Source organism: Monodelphis domestica, chromosome 4, assembly GCF_027887165.1.
Source record: "Monodelphis domestica isolate mMonDom1 chromosome 4, mMonDom1.pri, whole genome shotgun sequence".
In the NCBI taxonomy this organism is placed as follows: Eukaryota; Metazoa; Chordata; class Mammalia; order Didelphimorphia; family Didelphidae; genus Monodelphis; species Monodelphis domestica.
In genome coordinates, this window is record NC_077230.1 from 18,212,883 (window position 1) to 18,230,924 (window position 18,042).

Below are 18,042 nucleotides of genomic sequence, written 5' to 3' on the forward strand. Positions count from 1 at the left end.
AGTTTATGACACAGAAGAGGTTAAAATCCCCAGAGTAGTCACGATAAATGATATTGGCCAAATGTCTAATGAAGCAGAACCCCTAGATCAAGGGTTCTTAACCTTATTTGTGCCATGGACCCTTCTGGCATTTTTTTGAACCTGTGGACCTCTTCTGAGAATAATGTTTCTAAATGCATAAAACAAAGTACATAGGATTACAAGAAAAGCCAATTATATAGATGTGCAATTATTTTTAAAAGTTCGCAGATGCCAGATTAAGTAATACCACTACAAACAGACCACAAATCTTAAAAAATTTAATTCCAAGAAATCATTAAATATTAATTAAATATACTACACAAGAAGATTCTGGTTATTTTGGCCATATATCTCCATTTATGTGTTCTTCCAATTATTCAGGGTATGATTCTATAAAAGTAGTAATATAAGAAACTTGTTCAATGGAGGCATATTCATTGCTAAATAAAAATATTTTGCTGCCTACATAGATCTTAATAATATGGGTCAGAGTTTTGCTGCTGCTACTTAAGTATGCATTAATTGCCTGAATAGTGCCTCTGGTTCCAATTTCTTTTTGTCTTCTTAGAATTCCAATTCCATTTCATTCAGAAGCTGAAATAGTCTTCACTCTTCTACCTCTTCTTATTTCATTTTTTTCAGTCATTTTTCTTTTCTTAATTATTTTTTATTTCTATTTTTTTCTGTTTCAAGCTTCTTGTTTCTTAAATTGCGTGCAGAAAGCATTTTTCTTTCAGTGCACTGACTTTTTAAAAGTTTCCTTTTCATATATATGTATGTAAATATATATTTAAAGAGAAACATATTTTTTTGGTTCTGCAATAAAATGCTCCTTCAGAAAGAGTGTTAGAACAGTGTATAGTGATTTCTCTTGATAATAAGAGCTTCTCCGTTTCTGAAGAGTTTCCATTTGCCAGTGAGCTGCTGCTGCCGTGAGCCTGATTGATATATGACTGCAATGGCACTTTTCCATTTGACATTCTCTTCCCTCCCTTGCGCTCTCTCGCTCTCTCTCTCTCTCTCTCTCTCTCTCTCTCTCTCTCTCTCTCTCTCTCTCTCTCTCTCTCTCTCTCTCCCTACAACCACCATCCCCCCCACCCCCCCGCCTGGCTTAAACAACAGCCCTAACTTTTGTGTGTTGCAAATATAAAAGGAAAGCCATGTGACAGAGGGACAGAAGAACAAAAGCATTTGGAAGTAACAGGACCTCTTTCTAGCTCTCAGAAAAGTCTGAGAAGAAACGAGCTCCGCATTTGCCCCAAGGTAAGCAGGAAAATAAGAGCTTACTACTTTCCTAGCAAGTTCCTTATTTCCAAACTGAGCGTTTCATCTTCTTCTTAAATAAACACTTGGGCTTTAAATACCATGTAAATTTGCATTCCTTGAATTTGTATTCATTGGAGGTACTTTAGCGGAATTGCGGTGCCTTTGAAGCCGGTGACAGATCCAGGGAAGACACACTAAGTGTTCCTTAACTCTAAAAAGCAGCCTAGCTTTTACTCGGTGTGTTTTAAGAGATTTCCCTTGAAAACGGTCTCTATTTGAATGTGTAATTTTGTAATGGTTCCTATCATGTGATCAGCTGAAAGGGGTCTAGAAGGCACCACTCCTCCAGTCTTAATTCATAGGCATCTTCTGCACTGCTTTTGTCCCATTACAATGGGGGCACTATTAATGCTAGACCCAAGTCCCGCTAGTTTAAGAGAGCTGTTTACTTTTATTGCTACTTATGTATGCTGCTGATCTCTTGCCAGTCATCTGCTGGAGTGCTTAGAATAATTGCAAACAATAGGCAATATTTATTTCTAGCTTCGTGTGTCATGCTTTGTAGGAACACTGGGAATCTGCACATTTCCTGATTCTGGCTTGGGCTACTTGGCCGGGAAGGGCACAGCACTCATTAGAATTGGGGATGGATTCATGCAGAGTTCCAATTGCAGAAAAACACCCAGGAAATTCCCAGAGCCCTTCTTGGCCATATCACTGAATGTTGGTTATATTTAGTAGCTGGCTTACCCCGGAGGGGTGACAATGAGCACAATGGGGAGGTCCAAGGAATAACTAGGCAAGGATGCTCAGACCTAGCAACAGCATCGGGAATGATAGGGGGAAGTTCCCCAACACTTCTTGGGAAGATGAGGGTCCCTTCCATTTTCTGAAAGCATTGTTTTCCAGGAGAAAAGTTCTCTCTTTAAATGGGATTCTCACTGTCGGAAGCATGAGCGGAACTCTTTTCTTGTTTGGGGAAAAAGAAGCGTTTGACTGTGAACAGAATGTTAATGTGTCAGAGTAGAGTGGAACTGGGGCTCATTGTAGTGGGTGAAGTGCAATAAAACTTAATTTAAAAAGACAGGCTGCGATGTAACTAAAACACAGGTAAATGAATGAAAGATGGCAGCTCGCAGAAGCTGACATTCTTGAGTCCAGCCTTCAGAATTCAAATAATTCTTGAATTTGTCCATTATTTGAAGGACAAAAAGGAACCCAATAGTGATGAATTGCTCCAGAGAATGGGTATAGAATGAATACCAGGCTTATGTATAAATCTATAACTGCCTCAAATGTGCACATTATATGGGTGTCATTAAAGCACAAGCATGTTGACATAGAGCTTCTGCAGAGACCATTGAAAGCAACTTTAAAAACACCAAAAGGTTCCATTAACCCCTATTTTGCATGTTAAAATGATCTCCTGCAATAGAAATACATTGCTTAGAAAGAAGGCTAAATGTGTGTTTTAGAGGGATGCTTAGTCATTTTCCTTCTAAAAGGGCTTATCAGGGAATTTTATAATTTCTCTTATAATTGCCTGAACATTGAAATATATATTTGAAATATATGGGATATATATATGTGGCTTTTGATGTGGGTGCCTTGGGACATTAGAGGGGTGTGTGTGTGTGTGGTGGGGAGATATTCAATATTTTGGAATCACTATAAAAATCATGAATTTCATTGCCTTAAGATTACACGGTGATTCTTAATCAAAAACGAGGCCACCCCTCCCAATTATTAGCTATGACGTTTAACTATTTCTGACTAGTCTTGTAAAACCATCGGTCCGATTTTGCGTGATTTCTTCACCAATACAGTTGGTACAGGTAAAGAGCATTAGGAGAGACTTCCATCAGGAGTACAGAGTGTATAATATATTCAGAGATGGAAGCATGCTTGTAGAACTCTCATTTGTAATTCAAGTTTAAAAGTCACTGCCAAGAGCCCATCAGGCAATTTTCAATAATACTTAACAGTTTCCAACTCATTCAGGCACTTGATCTCCTGAAAAATGTGACTTTTACTGAGGACATTCCCAGTATTTTCCCAACTGTTTTCTCCAAGGGGCTTAGGTGCCTTTAAACATCACAGCCTCGTTTTCCCTTCTGTAATGGCACCAGTTATATTTTCATTCTAGGATAAGGAGGTGACCCTTGGAAATGGAGAGATCCCTAATCAGTGTAATCTGGCAGCTCTCTCTCTTCCTACCTGCAGTGCTGGGATTCCCTCCCTTCTGACACCTCTCCTTCGATCCATCCTTTTTACAACTCTGCTAGTCCGGAAGCTTTCAGAAGGGTTGGAAGAAATCTGGGAGCATACCAACTTGTCCTTTTTCTCCTCCCACCCTCACCAGCCCCCTGCCAAGATCTTGAAAACAACCACACTCTTTCTCTATCTGGGATGGATATGAGTCACCTTCTCTGAGGCTGACATCAGTGGCACTAGATGAATCATTCAACTCCAATCATTCATGGAGGGAGATGCAGTTACTATCTCCCACCACCAGTCCCACCCCCAAGGTCAAAACATATGACCCCTGGGCCTGGCCTAAATTCAAAAGGTCCCTGGGAATGAGAAGCTGGAGGTTGTTCCCAAATCCCAGGTCTCCCTCAGAGCCACACACAGTGCTGCTTTCAAATCAACTGGTCTCATCTCTTCTTCTCTGTAGCTGATTAGGTTATTTGTAAGCATCCCCAAGCCCAGAATCGCCAGGGTCCACTGGATTGGTGCTTATCAGGAGATAATCAATTTCAGTGAGTTTCAAATGCTTCTAACTTCCCAAGGGGGCTTAACTCATAGACCAGACCTAGCTGTGCTGTTCGCCAGCTGCACCCCACTTCCAATTTCTCCCCATGGCAGTGGGCTTGCATCACTTCTCTAAAACTAACTCGCTGCGTATGTTGGGGGGGGCATTGGTGCATATAAGGGAAAGGGGAAATGGGGGGGTGCTTACTGTTGACATCCCTAGACATGATCAGCTGTTATTTCCTTTTTATGTATGACAGTGTGGAACATATTAAAATTTCTCTAGGATGGTATGTTTGGAATCTCTCTGATGCCCCACCTCACCAAGTTACCCGAACAATAAAAGCAAGGTTGTAAGCCTTTGAACAGATGGCAGGCTATATATTCACCCCTCTTTCTTTTACATAATCTAATTGTAAAAAGAATCTGGGCACCCTTGGCACTGCCATGTCTCTGAACTTCCCACATGTGTCTGTCCTCTGCAACCTCCTCCTTCCCTCCAGATAATCCTGGCATCTCTTTCTGTCTGTCTGTCTGTCTCTGTTTGTCTGCCTTCCTCATTTCTGCATGTCTGTCTCTGTCTTTCCCTTTCTTTGTTTCTGTCTGTCTGTCTGTCTGCTGCTTTCTCTCTGATGATATTTCTTTGCTTCTTCACCCCCTACACTATTATTCCTTCAATTGAGCCCCTTCTATTTGTGTCTTCTCTTTAACATACTTCTTGTTCTTTTTAAAATTATGAACTTGACATATATCAACAAATACAAGCGTTTTCTTATACAAAGGACAGGAAAGAGGACTCTGAATGTGATGCAAAACTATCACAGCTGTTTTTTTAAAGTATGTATTAAATTTAACATAGTAACTCCAACATTGCCTTGTTTATGCCCCCTTCCTTCTGCCTTCTGCCCTGTTTTTTTTAAATATTTAACTAATGTTCACCTCTTTCTTTTCCTTTTTTTTTGGGGGGGGAATAGTATTACCATTACTCCAATCATATTATCCCTCTTTCCCCAACATTTATATTTAAGCAAAAGAAAAGACATGCTTTGGGCTTCTACTTGTTTTCAAGACTGCTTAAGTATAGATTACTATAAGCCACTAAAAAGATTTTTCCTATCTCTGTATTATTCCATTCATGTCATTCTGGCATCGGTCATTGTTTTGATAATACAATTTGGAGGCTTTTTAAAATCAAAGCTTGAACCCACTTCAAAGCATGCAGATGCAGTGTGTCTCTGTTGTCCATTAGGACAAGCAAATTGGAGTTAATCAGGCCCTGAATTGGTCAAGTTTAGCCATACCAAAGCCTATACTGAATGCATCTCAATCCAAGGGCTGAGGTGGGAGTTGGGTGGGAAGGGAGGAGTGTTCTTCTTTCGATATATTTTTATTGATATCTTTTTTGACATCACCAGAACTTCTCACAGTATCCCTGACATTCTCCACTCTCAGAAAGTCATACCACATAAAGAATATATTTTAAAGAAAAAAGAGGAAGAGGAGAAAAAAATCACCAAGTTGATCAATTAATTGAAAAAGTCTGAAAATATATGCAATGTAAGATACTCATGGATCTCCCACCTCTGCAAAGGAGATGAGATAGGCTCTCTTCTCATTTCTTTTCTTTGGGGCTATGCCAATTCTTTATAATTTTCTAACATTCACTTTAAAAAAACCCAAATCCTTATCTTCTGTCTTAGAACCATGTGATTGGTTCTAAGAGAAGAAGAGTAGTAAGGGCTAGGCAATGGGGTTAAGTGACTTTCCTAGCATCACACAGCTAGGAATTGTCTGAAACCAGATATGTACCAAGGACCTCTCATCTCCAGCCCGGCTCTCAGTCCACTGAGTCACCTAGATGCCCCTGTAACATTCACTTTTTTCCCCCCATAGCAATCACTTTTGATGACATGGGTGTTGACAAGGTTAATCTCATAGTTGCTTATTCTTAGGCAAAATTGGAAGGAAAAGAAAAGAAAATTCCTTGAGTTAAATTGGATTTCTAGTCCAAACTTTTTATTTTACAGATGAGGAAACTGAGACCAAGAGGAGTTGACTGACTTGCTTAAAGTCATCCCAGTTATAAGTGGCAGAGCTAATATCCAAATCCAGGTCCTCTGACCACAAATCCAGACTTCTTGTCACTAAACCAAAAAACTAGTTCTTTGGTCTTGGCTCTGTCCCTTTTTTCATCTTTACCCTGGGCCACTCATCCTTTAAGAGAGATCTGGATGGCTCACATTCTGGTCTATAAATTGGATTGTCATCACTGAGTCAATCTGGTGAAAACCAAATTGGGAATGGGCCTTAGCATGAACCAAGCTGAAAGTTCATGGAGCTTTGAGAATGGAAACTTGCTGTTTGTTTGCTTTATCACAAAGCAACTGTTGGGTTCATAAGATGCAAATGGAAAGAATTAGACATCCCAATTAGATTTCCCCAATCTAGAGTCTGTGCTGCATTCATAAATGCATATAATATCCTCTGAATAGAAATGGAATCTATGGCACTGTTACCCATGCCTTTTCTTTTCCTGGGGGCTTCCATACTCTACTGAATTAGGAAAAGTTCATTAAAAAGCCCCAAAGAAGAGAATTTAACCCAGCTGAATTAAAATGCGCTTTTTCCTTCCAGCTCTCCCAAGAAAGAAACAACACCCTCCTCCTTTGCCACTTCTTGGGTTTTCATATGAATTATTCCATACAAGTCCCTCGAGGTTCTATTTAAAGACTCCTGGCAGCATGAAGGGAGAGGGTAAAAATACAGCCATTCTTTTGTCCACCAATGGTTTTCTTTGGGAGTGCATTAAGAACATTCCTATTTTCCTGTCTACCCCTGCCAGTGGCAACATTCCAGCTAGTAGTACCCACTTCTTACCAGTCAAGGCAGCAGCCATGAACTTCTATATTTGATTTCCACAGAAGACAAAGATAGGGAATCCTTTGGAAACCTACGAGGGGCCTCTGGGGAGGGAAACATCATGCTGCAAATGTGCTCCCATCCCCCACCTCAATATTTGGGAGGGTGTACTTTAAGGTGCCAGCTTTACTGACCATCCACAGGGGCTGCCTTTTACCATCCATACACTCCCACCCTGCCCCTGTGCCTCTGGCTCACTGGGGCTCGCAGCCAAGGGCTAACAGGTGTCAGAGTTTATTTTATTATCACAGACAGTACACCCACGTCAGGTAACCCAGGCTTCAAGCACCAGATGGGATTTACATTCTGGAACAAGCGTTTGCTTATCCAAAAGAGTGCTGAGTTGGAGAGATTCCATGAATGGGAAAACCCTTCTCATTATCCCCCTCCCCCCATTGCCTTTTTCTTTTTCTTTTTTAAATTAAAATTCTTACCTTCTGTCTTAAAATCAGTGCTATCAGTTCCAAGGTAGGAGAATGGTAAGAGCTAGGCAATGGGGGTTCAGTGACTTGCCCAGAGCCACAGCTAAGAAGTGTCTGAGGTCAGATTTGACCCCAGGAACTCCTGTCTCCAGGCTTGGCTAGCTATCCACTGGGCAACCATAGCTACCTTACCCATTGCCTTTTGGGGGGATTAGGAGAGGGCAGTTCGAACCATCACAGGTCTTTCAGTGTAGAAACTCCCTTAAAGATAGATAACACATCTATGATTTATAGCTTTAAAAATGCTAGAATAATCAATAGTGATTTCCATAAATAATTTTATTGGCCTATCTCTAGTATTTAAACACCAGATACTAAAAGAAATTATTTTTTGAAAAGCATAAAAAATGACAGAAATACCAACTTGTCTTCAAAAAATCTCCCAGTGTGGAAACACTCAATTGTTACACATGGGCAATTCTTCTAAAATATATGGCTTTAAAATGCTGTCCAGGGACCCTGAGAAGCTAAATAACTTGCTGATAGTCCCACAGATAGTCTGTGTCAGAAGCAGGGTCTCAATCCGGGTCTTCCTAATTTCAGGGTCAGTCTTCTCTCCATTCTACCTCTCATAGTGCTTTGGAGTCCATTTCCTGTCAAGTTCTGACAAGCTTTTGTGAAAAGGTTTTAGCACCCTTATCTGATTGTAGTTGGAAAAATCTTCTCTTTACATTTTTAGGTTAACAATCTTCCTTCCAAGCCTTGGCCTAACTTCAACCCCTAAAACAAAACAAAAAGCTTTAGTCTGCCCCTAGCACTATTATTTTAAAGTAAATGTGTGGCATGTAACCTTTAAATTAAAAAATGAAAAAAGCTGGTGGTTAAATGTGAACCTTCTCTGTCAAGGAGAGCAGAAGGAAATTTAAGTGAAAAAACTCACCCTTACCAGCTGTGAGGACATAGTAAAAAGTATGAAAAGTCAGAGTAAGTCAAGCTTTAACTGACGTTTGATCCTTTTTTTGAAAATAAGGAAAGATTTCAGGAGTTCATATTTCTGAGATTTTTACTGTGCTTTTTAGAATCTGAATGATTGTTTCTGGTATTTAAAGCCCAGAAATAGCCCAGCAATATTATTTTCAGAAGAATTAGAAATCAGAAATGAGAGTTCTAGTATGTGTTGTTCCAACAGTATTGTAACTTTGGGGTTTTGGCAGCTTGAGGAAATGTTTCCAACACTATTTATTCTGACAGCCTCTGACACAAGCCTTGTGCAGATGTGACTATGCTGACATCAAGAGTGGTGCATTTTGTTACTCATATATCCACTGATTTCCCTACCCCATGGTCTATTTTAATTGTGACTGCAAAGATGGTTTCCGTTGTTTATTGTTATCCATTTCAAGGGTATTATAAAGCTGTTAAGTGAAGCCATTCTGTAAAAAAGTTGCTAGCTGGGGAGAGGGCAGGGAAATCAGTCCATAGAGTAACAACGTCAGTTGATTTTTGTTTGCACTTTGTACCATTACTGCGTGTGGTGCCTCTCTTCCTATGGACATGCTCTCTTGGCCAAAGCAGAGAAACTTTCAGTGTCTTGGAATCTTAGGATGAAAGCATTTATGGTAACTGGTTCTTTTGCATTTTTCTGCATATATGTGTGTTGAACTATCATGCAGAGATGTTGCCACCTGGAATTTTGGAAATCCTTGGATCAGGGATCCCCGAAACCAGCTGGCTGCTTCTCCAAGGATCTTACCAAGTGGAAGCTGGGAAACTGGGGTTGGGTGCTAAAATGACATTCCCTTCCTCACTCCTGGACCCCTCAGAGGTAAACAAGCATTCTGACAAACATATGCAGGCATATTTACTCACATATCTTTCTTCTTTCCTTTCCTTTTTTTTTTAAACCCTTACTTTCCAGCTTAGAATACTTGTTGGTTCCAAGACAGAAGAGCGGTAAGGGGGCTAACTGACTTGCCTAGGGTCACAGAGCTAGGAAGTGTCTGAGGCCAGATTTGAACACAAGACCTCTCATCTCTTGGCCTAGCTCTCAATCCACTGAGCCACCTAGCTGCCCCCACCAAGAATCTTTCTTGAAATGACTGTCAGTGAGTGTTGGTCTGGCAAACAGGAGACATAAAATGTAGCAGTCACTTCGTGATTAGCTGTAAAGATCCAGTATTCTTTCCTTCTGCGGTGCTATATGGAGCATGTTAATACCATCCTTCTTCATAATTATAACAACAATAGCAATAATAATAGTATTGATAAATTAATTATCTCATATACTAATAGATAATAAATTCCTTACCATAGAGACTTCAAATTATCCTAGAGAATTCAATACATGAACTATACAGCAAGTGGAGAAATATCACAGGCAAAACTGTTGTCAATAATCACCCAGAAAAAAAGAACATGAATCCACAAAAACTTAAGAATAGTTTTCTAAACATGTAATGCCCAGTGGATTTACGCGTCGGCTATGGGGGGGTGGGGGGGAGGAAAAGAAAATGATCTATGTCTTTAACGAATAATGCTTGGAAATGATCAAATAAAATATATTTTAAAAAAAAGAATAGTTTTCTAAATAGATGCTGCCAAACCCAGTGTGTGTGTGTGTGTGTGTGTGTGTGTGTGTGTGTGTGTGTGTGTGTGTGTGTGTGTAACCTCCAAGCCATGCAGCAGCAGGAGGAGTTTTCAAAAGCTCGAGAAATGGAGGATGAAATAAAAATGATGCAGGAATAGGATGAGTTCTGATTTTGTGTCATTATGCAGTTTAATTATTCTGCTGATTATGACTTCAAAAGATGAGCTTACATCTCAAGGCCTTATTCTATTACAAAATTACAAAAATTGCCAATTGGCAATGACAAAAACAGTTATTTTATTCACCTGTGCAATAGGCTACAGAATTTATATAATTCTATATAGAAAGAATATATATTATATATATATAATACAAGGTAATATTTATATTATTTATATACCATCTATTAAATAGACATATGTATGTATATATACAGACAGATAGATGGATAGACAGACATACAGATAGATAGGACAGATAGGAAAATAAGACCCTCATTTCAGGACCATTTCTAGCCAAAATCTATTGAAAAAGACAAGAATAAGATGACTAATAATAACAATAATAATATCTCATTAACAATACATTAAGATTTACAAAGCAGTTTACTACACGTTATCTCATTTGATGCTGACAACAACTTTGTGAAGTAGGTGCTATTATTTTCACGACTTTTAAGAAAAGAAAACAGAGGAACAGAGAGGAAAAGTTACTTGCCCAGAAACTCACAGCAAGTTACTATCTGAGATACAATTTAAATCTAGATATTCATGACTCTAACTCCTTCCCTTTCCTTATCTCGATAATATGTTATTACTTCTAAGGCAGAAGAACAGTAAGGGCTACCCAATGGGGGTTGAGTGACTTGTCCAGAGCCACAGCTAGGAAGTGTTTGAGGTTAGATTTGAACCAAGAACCTCCTGTCTCTAGGTCTGGTCTTCAATCCACTGAGCCACCCACATTGCCTCCCACTCTTTTTCTTTCTAGGCAATTAGGCGACACTATTTGTAGGTAGAGCTCTGGGGCAGGAGTCAGGAAGATGAGTTCAAAGCAGACTTTAGACACTAACTAGGTGACCCTGAGCAAGTCACTTAACCTCTATATGTATTAGTTTTCTAATCTGTAAAATGGAGATAATAAAAACGCCTGCCTTCTAAGGTTGTTGTAAGGATCAAATTAGATACTATTTGCAAATATTGTGCAAAACTTAAACAAAGCTAGTTTATATTTATTTTACCTAATGATCAAATATATTTAGTCATTTTTCAGTCATGTCTGACTCTTTATGACCCCTTTTTGGAGTTTTTCTTGGCAATGATACAGACACGCTTTGTTATGTTTCTATTCCAGCTAATTTTACAGATGAGGAAAGTGATACAAATAGGCTTAAATAACTTGCCCAGGGTCACACAGCTAGTGACTGAGGCAAGATTTGAAATCAGGTCTTCCTTACTCCAGGTCTGGCACTCTATCCACTGTATCACCTAGTTGACTAGCCAAATATATATTAAGTTCCTATTGTCTACAAGATACAGTGTTAGATACTGAATAGGCTACAGTGAAAAACAAGACAATATCTATCATCATGAACTTTTCAGCTACCAGATAAAACAAAACAGAAAAGACTATCCTCTTTCCCAGGGCAGAGGGAGGGAAGAATTAATACTGTCCCCAGTCTCTCTTCTTTACACACTTATTTTTTAAAAAGTAAGATGTCTCATCTATTTCCCAAGTTACTGTATTTTTATGCAAATTCAGATGAAAAGAATGGTTCTGTTAAATGGGTATAACCAAGTGAATTTCACAGAATCACAGAATTTCAGAGCTGGAAGGGATATCAACAGCCAGCTGCTATTCCCACCTCCTCCCTCAAACATAAATCCCCATTTTGACTTGACATAGGGTCAACCAGTCCTTTAATGAAAGCCTTCAGTAATGGAGAATCCAATACTTTTCAGAGGCTGCCCATTCTACTTTTACTTATACTTACTTTACTTATGCTTATAGATAATTTCATTGGAGGTCTTCAGCAAAGAGTGAATAATCATTCAATAATTTACTTGAGAACAGTCTTTCTTCTTCAGAAATTACATTATTGGAAAGAAAGGAAGTTGTCAATGAGGAAATTTGAATATTGAAAGCCACCTCTCTGGTTATTTCTTTTATAATTCTTTTACCTTTTTATCCCTCTCTGCAATCAATGGGATTAAGCAAAAGGGAAAGTACTGGTTCTGAATGTTTCTGTGGGTTCTTAGTGTTGTTGGACAATGTCTTTTAAGGCATTTCTAGTAGTCAGTGACATATAAATAAAAGCCTTGTCAACTCTTTCCAAGGTGGCATGAGCAAATAAGGATTGCAATTGATATGGATTGCAGTGCTTTGCTCATGAGGACTTAGATGTGTAGACTATTTCTAAGTGATGAACAATTTGTGTCCCCCAAATGCATTTGTACACTTAATTTTTTTAAACCCTTACCTTCCATCTTGGAGTCAATACTGTGTATTGGCTCCAAAGTGGAAGAGTGGTAAAGGCTAGGCAATGGGGGTTAAATGACTTGCCCAGGGTCACACAACTAGGAAGTGGCTGAGGCCAGATTTGAACCTAGGACCTCTGATCTCTAGGCCTAGCTCTCGATCTGCTGAGCCACCCAGCTGCCCCCTCACTTATTTTTTAAATTCAATTCAATATATATTTATTGAGTCTTCTATATATAAAACACTTATCTGGATTCTAGGCAGGGGTATGCTAGATTGTTTTTTTTTTTTAATAGTTAAATTTTCAGTGTTAACATTCCTATTTCAAAAATCAGAAAATGCTACAAATCAAAATATCACTTATTATTTGGTTGAATATCTATTAAGAAACTGATGGAGGAAATGTTAATAATACAAATTGAACATGAAAGTTATATGTATACATTCCCCACACCAAAGCTAGCTGTTAAACATTTACTAGCACATGTAATTACTTATTCCAGGGATGCAGAGAAAAATGAAATAACTCCTAATCTTTATTATTTACTAAGGAGATAATTTATATATGTGTGTATATACATACATACATATATATATATATATATATATATATATATATATATATATATATATAGAGAGAGAGAGAGAGAGAGAGAGAGAGAGAGAGAGAGAGAGAGAGTGATCAGGATAATCCAAGGTAATTTAAAGAGGGAAAGAAGACTACTACTCTGGCAATCCAAGTGGAAGAGTAAGAGATCAGAGAGAGTATCACAGAAGGGGTAGTCTCTGAGAAGATCAGAGGGAGGATCATCAGTCATAGAGGGGATAGCCTTAAAGGATCAGTGTTAAATTGAGCAACGTCCAAGAAAGAACTTCAAGCTTCACATACTTAAGGCACTTTGTATGTGACCTTGCTGTAGGGGTTAATGTGTGAGTTAAGCAAATTGACAATGTGAACCAGTAGGTGGAGCAAATTGGTGAAACATACAGGAGACTGGTTCAAGACAAAAGGGAAGATGAGCATGGCTGTGGCTATAAAGTTATTGTTGATACAAAGAAAAGAATTTGAGAGACTAAGTTATTCAGAAGTTATAATTGACTAATAATGATTTTTAGCCATGTGATTAAATTTGAGGTATATCCATAAATAATTTGAAGACACAACATTGTAAATTCTCAACCAATATGTTGAAAAGGGGAACTGTGTGTGACTTGCATGTAGGTTGCTATGTCTGTATCTCTGCACCCTAGGTTGTTAGGAAGAAAGAAGGGATCATAAAGGAAGCAGATGAAAAGCTTCAATGGAGGAAAAGTGATCTGAATTGGAGAAGGAGGGAAGATGACTTTTGTAAAGATAATGTAGCATGGAAGACTGTCACACAGAGGAGAAAAGAGGGTAAGAGGACAGCTGTTCAATTAAAGTTTAAAAACACATTCAAAACTCTTCCTGAAGAAGAGAGATCTGGATGCTCTCAAGGGTAGGAAACTGCTTATTATAAGAGAATTCCAGTTCCTCATTCAGTAAAGGAAAGAAGAAGAAAAGGAAAAGAGTAGCACTAGTTGGTGATTCCCTGCTTAGAGGTACTGAGTCAGTTATTTTCCAACCTGACAACCATAGAAATAGCTACTGTATTCCTGGGAACACACACTTAAAGAAAAATAAAAGGAAATCTTACAAATTCAATGCATGACAATTACTCCCTTTGAGTGATTTGCTTAGATTTAAATGACACTACCAGAAGGAATCTAAAGTGTTCTGGCAATGATTATGAAGTTGGAGACCATCATGGCAGAAGTTGTGTTTTATTCATTGTTGCCCATCCCTATGCCCACAGGATGCATAAGAGGAAAAATAGAGAAGGGAACAGCTGGATCAGTAAATATTATGCATCTACTGCATGCCACTGAAATATTCACATGTTCTGCTAAGCATAAGAGATACAAAGGGATATAAAGAAGAGAAAAAGACAGTCTCTGCCTCAAGGAGCTTACAATCTTATGGGGGAGATATAAGCAAATATATATATATATATATATATATATATATATATATATATATATATATATATATATATATATAAAACAAGGCTTATGTACAGTATATATACAGGAAATAATTACCAGAGTTAAGACACTGGAATTAAGAGGAGTTGGAAAATATTTTCCACAAAAGATGAAATATTAGTTACTACTTAAAGTAAGTCAGTAGGTAGAATTGAGGAGGGAAAGCTTTCCAGGGAGCAAGGACAGCCAGAGTGCCCAGTCTAAGAGATGAAATATCTTCTAGGAATGGGAAGGAGCCTCATTTCACTGGATTGAAAAGTACATGGAGGGGAGTAAGTTGTAAGACTGGAAAAGTAGGAGAGAGCTAAGTTATAAAGGGCTTTGAATGCCAAATTTTATATTTGATCATGGAGATAATTGGGGTTTACTAGAGTTTATCAAGTAGGGGAGGGACATGGTGAAGGACATATACTTTGGATGGCTAAATGGAGGATAGATTGGAATGGAGAGAGATGTGAAGCAGGTATAACCAATAGCAAGTTATTGCAATATTCCAGGTGCCAGGTAAAGATGGACTACACCAGCATGTTAGTTTTCAGAGGAGAGAAGGGAGCTTATGTGGGTGATATTGCAGAGCTAAATTGATAGATGTTGACAACAGCTTGGATATGGTACATGGGAAAGAATGAGGAGTTGAAGATTATTTGTAGGTTATAATCCTAAGAGATGGGGGGAGGAGGATAGGGAATGTAGAGAGGGAGGGGAAAGATTAGGGGGAAAGATAATGAATTTTGACTTGGACTGTTTATTTTAAGATGTCCACTGCTCAGTATGTTTGAGGTGTCTGAAAGACAGTTGGAAATGTTAGCTTACAGGCGATCAGAGAGGTCAGGATTGATAGGTAGACCTGAGAGTCATTGGTATAGAAATAACAGTCCATGGGAGCTGGTGAAATCACCAAGTGAAGTAATGTAGAATGACAAGAAAAGGGCCCACCACAGAAGCCCGAGGGACACCTACAATTAGAAAGTGTGATCTCGATGAGCAGAAGTAGTCAACTAGATAGGAGGAGGACCAGGAAAGTAGTGTCCCAAAAACCTAGAGAGAAGAATGTATCATGGAGGAAAAGGTGATCCACAGTGTCAAAGGCTGTAGAAAGGTCAAGAAGAATGGGGATTGAAAAAGGGCCTTTGAATTAGGCAATCAAGAGATCACTGGTAAATTTGAAGAAAGCTATTTCAGTGGAATGATAAGATTGGAAACAGGATTGTAAAGGGTTAAGAAGAGAACCAGAAGAGAGGGAGTGGAGGTGCCTATTGTACTTAATCTTTTGAGTAGTTTAGGTATAAAAGGCAGAAGAGATATAAGACAATAATTACCAGACTTGGAAGGATCAAATTGGGGGTTTTCAGAATGGGAGGTACATGGATATGTGTGTAGGCTTTAGGAAATGAGTGAGAAGAGAGGAAGAAATTAAAGATAAGTGAAAGGCCAGCTCGCCAAAGCATGGAGGTATTGGGTTGAGCCGTCTAGTTGACTCAGAAGATGATGTTTGAGAATTGGATTTATGTTTCTATGTAGTATTGATAGATTTTAGCCAATGACAACAACAATGATAAAAATGTATTTGACAAAAGTTTTGCAAATCTAATTGAGAAACTTTCAGATAAAAAGAATGGAGGAAAAGAATGCCTTTTTTATCCCAAGATATATACATATATATATATGTATATATATATATATATATATATATATATATATATATATATGAGAGTATTAGATACCATAGAGGGTCCCCTCAAATAAGGAAGAAGAGTAGCTTCTAAGACATTCAGAAACTCACAGTAGATAAAATCTAAGAATCAGTAGTGAAAACTATGGTCTCAAATGTCTTAAAATTTAGGTAACAAGCAGGTGAAACTAGAGGTTTTATTACAAAGAAGAATTTTGACCTCATATTTATCATTGAGGCTTAGTGAAGTGAAGCACATGTCTAGACCATGATACTGGATGGATGTATCTTAGTTCAGAAAATAAGTTAGGAAAATGGATTGTATATTAAGAAGGTATAGTCATGTGAAGAAAAATCAGGAAGGGAAGCATGATAGAGAGTATCTGGGTGAAGATTAAAGGAGGGAGAAGTAGAAGTGATTTTGTCACTGAAGTAGACTACAGACCACTTGGACAACAAGAAGAAACATGAGTTTTGGAAATAAATCAAAAGCCTAGTGCATAAGTATGATATTTTAGAGAAAGGGGGGTCTTCAGTTGTCCAGATATTTGCTGGAGCTTTCTCTCTGCCAAGACAATGAGAGTGGGGGCACCTATTGTAACTAGTCTTTTGAATAGTTTAGCTACAGAAGACAGAAGAGATGTAAGACAACACTCCTCAACTTGGTGATAACTTAATTCCTCAAAAAGGAGAAAAGCCAATAAGAAGAAATTCTGTTCTGGATCTGATTCTGACTATCAGCAACTACCAGTTGCTGTGGTAGAAATGATAGGAATCTTGACAGGAACTGACAGTTCTATCCTAGAATTTTGGGAGAAAAAAAAGAGGAAAACTGGGCATAGGATAATAAGCACTCTAGATTTTGGGGGGAAAAACAGATTTCAAAGGGTTTAGGAAAAACAGGTGGGTTCTCATGGAGTAAAATATTTTGGGGAATCAGCCCAAAATGTATGGGAGATGTTCAAGAATAGAAGTCTAAAGACGCAAAAGAAAATGAGGAGGTGGAAAAATGGGATTGATGTGAAGAGTTAGATAGAGATAGAAAGACGAGTTACCAAATTAGTTTATCTTTAAAAAGAAATGTACAAAAGATGGAAGCAAGATCAGGTAACAGAAGATGATTGTAAGAGAGTAACACAACCCTATAAAATGACATTATGAAGTCTAAATATCAGAATGAGTTAAGGTGTGTAAAAGAAACTAAAGATAACAAAAAGAGCTTTTTAATTTATATTGGTAGAAGGAGGATCAAAGAAAGCATAGGACCTTTGCTTAAGGTGAAAGGGACATTGATGACTGACAACAAAAATGAGGCAGAGTTGCTTAATTTTCCTTTTATTTTGTTTTGTTTTTTGCTCAAAGTACAGAAAAAAAAAGTCAGCAAAGTCTTGAAAGTAAGCCAGCATGGGTTCCACATTATCAAGTAATGACAGATTTTCTCCCCCAGATTACCAAATTAATAGTTGAAGGGAATGCTGTAGATAGAGTTTACTTAGATATCAGCAAAGCTTTGGACAAAATAAATCTCATTGTTTTTGTGGAAAAGATCAAGATTTAAGGATTAGGCCAGAATTTCCCCAACTTTCTCCATTCTTGGTGCGTTTAGTGTCTTAGTAATTTTTTCATGGTATTGCTAGGCAAAAAAAGAAATATCCATATTTCTATTTATTAAGTAGTTAGACCCAAACAACTTAGTTAGTTTTTATGTTCTAATGATTTAGTAGCCATTTGAAAACAACATACAAATTGAAATTAAAAAAAATTTAAATTCTTAAGTAACCACAGTTACTAACGAGATGTGTGCTTTTGATGGGCACTGCACAGCTTCTGAAACCGTGGAAAAGGATGGACACTCTCACTCT

At 38.1% G+C, this 18,042-nt stretch overlaps 1 protein-coding gene across 1 annotated transcript in view; it reads left to right on the plus strand.

Annotated features, from left to right (window-relative positions):
* The first annotated feature begins 996 nt into the window (after positions 1-996).
* NDP (norrin cystine knot growth factor NDP) overlaps positions 997-18,042 on the plus strand; it is a 61,789-nt gene continuing 44,743 nt past the window's right edge. Inside the window, exon 1 of the mRNA XM_001366456.4 lies at positions 997-1,284. The gene's annotated coding sequence lies outside the window, so the exon portion shown is untranslated. The remainder of the gene's footprint in view (positions 1,285-18,042) is intronic.